This window comes from Leuciscus leuciscus (genome assembly GCF_965113295.1).
Source record: "Leuciscus leuciscus genome assembly, chromosome: 2".
In the NCBI taxonomy this organism is placed as follows: Eukaryota; Metazoa; Chordata; class Actinopteri; order Cypriniformes; family Leuciscidae; genus Leuciscus; species Leuciscus leuciscus.
Window position 1 is genome coordinate 64,040,879 of NC_138726.1, and position 7,161 is coordinate 64,048,039.

General features: G+C 39.9%; 1 long non-coding RNA gene across 1 annotated transcript in view; it reads right to left on the reverse strand.

Annotated features, from left to right (window-relative positions):
- LOC309492631 overlaps window positions 1–7,161 on the reverse strand; it is a 195,394-nt gene that overhangs the window by 28,065 nt on the left and 160,168 nt on the right. The gene's annotated exons all lie outside the window — the stretch shown is intronic.

The following is a 7,161-nucleotide window of genomic DNA, read 5'->3' on the forward strand; positions in this document are numbered from 1 at the left end:
AAACACCTCAGACCTCAGAGAGTTAATGGCCTTTTTGGAACACCAAAATATTCTCGAGATTTTCCAATCCGGTTTTAAATCCCTGCATAGCACTGAATCAGCACTTTTAAGAGTTTTTAATGATATCTTGTTAGCTACAGACTCTGGTGATTCTGTGATTCTCGTGCTTTTAGATTTAACTGCTGCCTTCGACACAGTGGACCACAAGATCCTAATTTCTCGCCTGGACCAGTGGGTGGGCATTAGAGGCGTGGCATTGGATTGGTTCAGGTCGTACTTGGCTGATAGAACGTTTTGTGTTAGCCTCGGCGACTCTGTGTCATCCTCTGCTCCCCTCTCATGTGGGGTCCCACAGGGCTCAGTGCTTGGCCCTCTCCTCTTCTCTCTTTACCTACTCCCGCTTGGCTCCATAATTAGGAAGCATGGGATTCTATTCCACTGTTATGCGGACGACAGCCAAATTTATGTACCTCTTAAGAAAAATGATACCAGCTCTGTTATTGCATTAATGAAATGTCTGGATGACATCAAGGCCTGGATGTCTTTAAACTTTTAAAATTGTAATCATGACAAAACAGAGGTGATGGTTTTTAGTGGATCCACTGGAACCCCCCTGTCAGATCTTGGTTCCCTAACCCAGTACATGAAACCCACCATTACAAACCTGGGGGTGAAGATGGACTTTAAACTTGAGAGCCAGATTAGGTCTGTCGTGAAATCAAGTTTCTTTCACCTGAGGCAGCTGGCCAAAATAAAACCGATTCTTTCCAGACAGCATTTTGAGACAGTAGTCCACGCTTTCATAACCACTCGGCTGGATTACTGCAACGCACTGTATGTGGGGGTCAGTGCGTCGACCATCTCTCGGCTCCAGATGGTACAGAACGCTGCAGCTCGACTTTTAACTGGTACAAGAAAGCATGAGCATATTACCCCCATTTTAGCCTCACTCCACTGGTTGCCCATTCATTTTAGAATTAATTTCAAAATTCTTCTATTTGTTTTTAAATCCTGCAATGGTCTTGCCCCGCTATACCTCTCTGAGCTTGTACAATTTTATACTCCTTCCCGGTCTCTCCGGTCAGCAAATCAGCTGCTCCTGAGAGAGCCTAAAACAAAGCGGAAGCTCAGAGGGGATCGTGCCTTCGCAGTGGCAGCTCCAAAACTTTGGAATAGTCTGCCTCTGCACATCAGACAGGCCTCCTCTCTGTCTGTTTTTAAATCCCACCTAAAGACCCACCTCTTTTCCTTGGCTTTTAACACCTAGTAGGAAGTTGACTTCATTTATTTTATTTTAAGGATTTTATATTGATTTGTTGTTAAATTTTAAATTTTGTTACTTTATCTATTTGAGTCTATTGTACTATTATGCTTCTGTTTGTTATTTATTATTATTGTATTATTATTTTTGTGTGCAGCACTTTGGAAACCGTGTGTTTATTTAAATTGTGCTATATAAATAAAATTGGATTGGATTGGATTCCTCAGTGTCCTCAGGAAGAAAAGGCGCTGGTGAGCCTTCCTGACCAGGCTGGAGGTGTTGGTTGTCCAGGACATGTCCGCCGAGATGTGGGTCCCCAGGAACTTGAAACTGGAGACACGCTCAACAGCCATTCCATTGATGTGGATGGTGTCGTGTGTGCCTCTTGACTCTTTCCTGAAGTCCACGATGAGCTCCTTCGTTTTGGTGGTGTTGAGGAGCTGGTTATTTTCAGTGCACCATGTGGCCAGGTGCTTGATCTCCTCCCTATAGGCAGTCTCATCGTTGTTGCTGATGAGACCAATCACCATAGTGTCGTCCGCAAACTTGACGATGGAATTAGATCCGTACACAGGCTTGCAGTTGGAGGTGAAGAGGGAGTAGAGAAACGGGCTTAGCACACAGCCCTGTGGTACACCAGTGTTGAGTGTGATGGACGTGGAGCAGTTGGAGCCTGATCGAACATTCTGGGGTCTGTTGGTCAAAAAGTCCCAAATCCAGTTGCACATGGAGGTGTTGATGCCCAGGTCTCCAAGTTTGGCTATTAACTTAGTTGGGATGACAGTGTTGAATGATGAGCTGAAGTCAACAAACAGCATGCGTGCATAAGTGTTCTTATTGTCCAGATGTGTGAGCACAGAGTGCAGTGCCATGAAAACTGCATCCTCTGTGCTCCTATTGCTACGGTAGGCAAACTGGTGTGAGTCCAATGTGGATGGTAGAGAGTCTTTTAGGTGTGCCAGGACCAGCCGCTCAAAGCACTTCATTACGATGGGTGTGAGTGCTACAGGGCGGTAGTCATTAAGGCACTTCGGGCTGGAGTGTTTTGGCACTGGCACAATGGAAGTGCATTTAAAGCATGTTGGTACAGCTGCTTGGGCAAGAGACAGGTTGAAAATGTCTGTAAAAACCCACTTTTCAGATTTGCTCTGGATGTGCTATAGGCTTGTGCATCTCCTGATCTGAAGGCAGTGTTGCGTGTCTTCAATAGGAGTCGCACTTCCCTGTTCATCCATGGCTTCTGATTTGGGTATGTGGTGATCTGCTTCTGGGTTGTAACACTGTCAATGGTGGTATTAATATAATCCAGTACAGAGGAGGTGTAGCAGTCAATGTCCGTGTGAGAGACACTGGTGGTTTGAGAAGCAAACATACTCCAGTCTGTGTGTAGAAACCTTTCCTGGAGTGAGAAATCTGCCCCCGCAGGCCACACCTTGAGGGTCTTCACTGATGGCTTCACGCGATTGATGAGAGGTGCATATTTGGGGGTGAGGAACAAAGAAAGGTGATCTGACTGTCCCAGGTGGGGGAGGGGTGTTGCGACGTAAGCTCCAGCCATGTTTGTGTAAACATGGTCTAAGGTTTTGTTTCCTCTGGTGTGACAGGAAACATGCTGGTGAAATTTCAGTAGCACTGACTTTAAGTTTGAATGGTTAAAATCACCTGCAACAATAAACGCAGCTTCCGGGTGAACGGTCTGTTGTTTACTGATGGCTGCGTGAAGTTCTTTCATAGCAAACTTGGCATCAGCATCCGGGGGAATATAGGCTGCAGTTATAATAGTGGAAGTGAACTCCCGCGGTAGATAAAACGGTCTACATTTAACCATGTCTCCCAACAATAGCAGAGTTTGTGCACCAAGCTTTGTTAATGTAAATGCACAATCCACCACCTCTGATCTTACCGGAGCCATCTAATGTTCTATCCGCCCGGAATGTATGGCGTCCCGCTAGCTCAATAGCGTTGTCCGGTATTCCGCTGTTTAACCATGTTTCCGTGAAAATTAGAACATTACAGTTCAAAAGTCTCTTGCTGTATGTGATGTTGAGTTGAATCTCCTCCATTTTGTTCAACAGCGACCGTACATTGGCAAGGAAAATGCTGGGTAAAGAGAGCCGGTGTGGTGTTAGCTTTAGCTTAGCTCTTAGTCCTCCGCGCTTCCCCCGCCTTTGTTTACGATCTCGACTCCGCCTGCGAGCACTTCCGCCCGGCCGGGCAGAGTGCATAGCCTCGGGTGTTCTGGCGATCTCAGGAAGGAGTCGAAGGTTGTCCATAAAACTGTCGGAAATTCGCAAACCAAAATCCAAAAGCTCACCTCGGGTGTACGATGTTAAGGCACAACTGTTCTGCACGAACAGACCCGAAATGAGCAAGAAAAATACTGCTAAATTGCAGAATCTGGAGAGACCGCGAGCCTCGCGATGTACTCGCGCCGCCATCTTGGTTTCAAATAATGTAAAATAACAAATAATTCAGATAACATCTACATACATGTTGCTCACATATTATGCTAGCCCTGTTTGTGCTATATAGAGTGAATTTACACCTTTGCCATTAACATGTTTATAAATAACTGAAAAAAGCACAAATGTCAGGGCATGTCAGAACATCTCAAGGGCCCCAAAAACACCTTGGTCCCCAGAGGGTTAAAGATAACTTGAGTAAAAACTGATAAGAATGCTGAATCAGTCGCCATCAACCCCTCAGTCTGTCCACTGCTGCAGGTAAATGATCATCATGTTTATTTGTTCAATGAATAAATCCCATCACATAGAGACTCTTTCACCTAGATATCATCATATAGTCTTTGTCTGTTCCCCGAATTAGGAAATACAAAAAACTTCCAAACACATCTAAGGGTAAAATGAATTGGTGTTCAACAAATAAAAAACAAATATAATACAAATGAGCAAATGATAACGCTTGGGTTGCTGAATATTCGATCCCTTACTTCAAAAGAACTTATTGTTAATGATATGATTACAGATTATAACCTAGATGTTCTGTGTTTGACAGAAACCTGGCTAAAGCCAAACGATTACATTACTTTAAATGAGTCCACCCTGCAAGATTACTGTTATAAACATGAACCTCGTCCTCGTCGTTTGGCTGTAATTTATAATAATATTTTCAGAATTACTAAGAAATCTAGTTTCAAATATAATTATTTTGAAGTGTTGGTGCTTAATGTAACAATATATAGTGTAAATGATAAATCACTTAGAGATTTGTGCTGGCTACTGTATACAGGCCACCAGGGCACCATACAGACTTTATCAAAGAATTTGCTGACTTTCTATCAGTGTTAGTACTGGCTGCAGATAAAGTCCTAATTGTAGGTGATTTTAATATACATGTAGATAACGAAAAAGACTATTGGAGTTAGACAACACGTGTCAGGACCTACTCATTGTCGTAATCGTACTTTAGATCTAATATTAGCACACAGAATGTTGATGCCGTTGAAATTCTGCAGCAGAGCGATGAAATCTCAGATCAAATTAGTCTCTCTGTTTATCCGAGGTTTACCGCAGTCTGCCGGATCCAGGCCGTATCCAGATCTGATGAAGGACCCGCGCCTGGACATGATAACAAAGCAGTCCTGAAGTGTCAACCAGTCCCTCCCTGTTTACTGAAGTAAATGTACTGGATTTGGCATCATTAATGTTATAAAAACCAACATATTAACGTTATAAAACCAAATGTCTACAAGAACTTTATGCAGGATAAACCTCCATAAAGTAATTATTTTGTAAGTGTAATTCCACCTAGTTTTGATTGCATGTTGTTGTCCCTTTCTGTCAAAATTGAAGTTAGCAACATTGACACATAGGGCTGCTTATAGCTGAAATGAACTTATTTCATAATGCATGAACTTCACACAATAATCTTATTGCTAAAATGTCAATGTTTTCATTGACTGAAACTAGATAGTTTAGGTTTTCCTTGACTAAAACTAGACTAAAATGCAGAGACTTTTATTTTTTTAACTTTTTTTTAACTTTTTTTATTGAGTAGATTTTAATTTTTTTCCCAACACCAGGTGACAAATGTAGTTAACAATAAACATTACAAAATGAACACCTGAACCCAATCCCCTCCCCACCCAACCCAACCCGTGAACTAACCCAACACAGGCCCCTAGACGAAGACAGACATACAGACCCATGCATACCAACAGACATTCATCAGTACAGACACACACACACACAAAAATATATATATATATATAAAATAACATAAATAAATAATAATAATAATAATAATAATACTTAAATAATTAAGTCAGTAAAAAAAAATTTAATAAAATGTAGGGATTCAAACCTCCAAATCAGGGGACAGGTTAAGGGAATTAACCAGCCCCAGGAAAGGGTTCCACGTGCTAAGAAATGCTGAGGTAGCGCCTTTCAAAGAGGATCTGAGCTTCTACTAAATAAAAAACACATACTAAATATGTGACAATAAGACTTTTGACTAATGGATGTCGTTGCCTAGAGTTTTTTCTTCAAAATGATGTGAAAATCATCCTGCCCTTATCATTCACATAACACAATACATTGATTTAAATCTTGTAAAACACTTTTTGTTTGTAAAGGCAATATGCGCAAGGGGCGTCAACCATTCAACAGCATCATGCATATGTAGTGGTTCACACCTGAGGAGACAATGGGGCCCGCATACTTAATGAGCCATTCATTCAGGTGTGTCACCTATAGCCACAAGAAAGAATGCAAGAGCAATATATATATATATATATATATATATTCTACCAAATTGGTTCACAGTTGGAAGCATGTCAATTTTTTTTTTTTTTTTTTTTTACACAAATTTTGCTTGCAAATTGTATAATATCCAAGGAAAACATGTCTAGTAATTGTGCAGTTAATTCTCATACTGTATTTTCAGTTTTGGAATATGTATCCTCTCCCCAAATTTGTCAATAATAAAACACAATAAAAATTATTTAAAGAAAAGGCTTATATTTACCTTTTAAAATTTGTTTACATCTACCTTGTAAATATTTTTTTTTAATAAAAAGGTTACAATTACAACAACAATTGAAGTGTAATCTTTCTTTTTAAAAACTAAAGTATACATTTTATCATACATATTTCAAAGTTAAGGATTCATTACTTCGGATATAGCCTACATTGACAAAACATACTATATTTAACATATTAGCAAAAATTGGCAAACAAAAGCTTATTTGAGGTGGCAGATATTTTACAGTAAAAATGTGTAATCTATCCAAAACTAATCAACGAAATGTTGTCTTTCATTTGTCTGTAACATAGGTCTTTCGTTTTTATTATAAGTAATATAAATGTTAATTTGCAGTTTAATACGTTGCTTATACAAATACATTTTATTTCAGTCGATTTTTACTCAGTATAGCAAAATAGTTTGCTAAAAGCAGATCATTCATTCATTCACACACGCAATTTAAATTTAACCCTTTGAGGTCTGAGCTGTTTTCTGGGCCTGGAGGTGTTCTGACATGCTCTGACATTTGTGTTTTTTTCTGTTACTAGTGACATTTTCATGGCTAAAGTCTGATTACACTGTATTTAGCACAAACTCTGCTACAATAATATATCAGCAGCATGTATGTAAAAGTTTGTAGTTTTGAGATAATGACATTTATGCGTGGTTTGTGAAAATACAAAAAAAAATTCTCACTGAAATAAGGCCATGAAACCCATACTGATTATTTCTTCACAAGACTTTTGAAAATTGTATGACATAGTGGACTCAAGTCCACGATGAGCTCCTTCGTTTTGGTGGTGTTGAGGAGCTGGTTATTTTCAGTGCACCATATTTTCAGTACTTTAACTGTAATATGCAATTACTTCCACTGCACTTTCACTCGGATAGCTTCTGTCCAAACTTTATTTGCACTA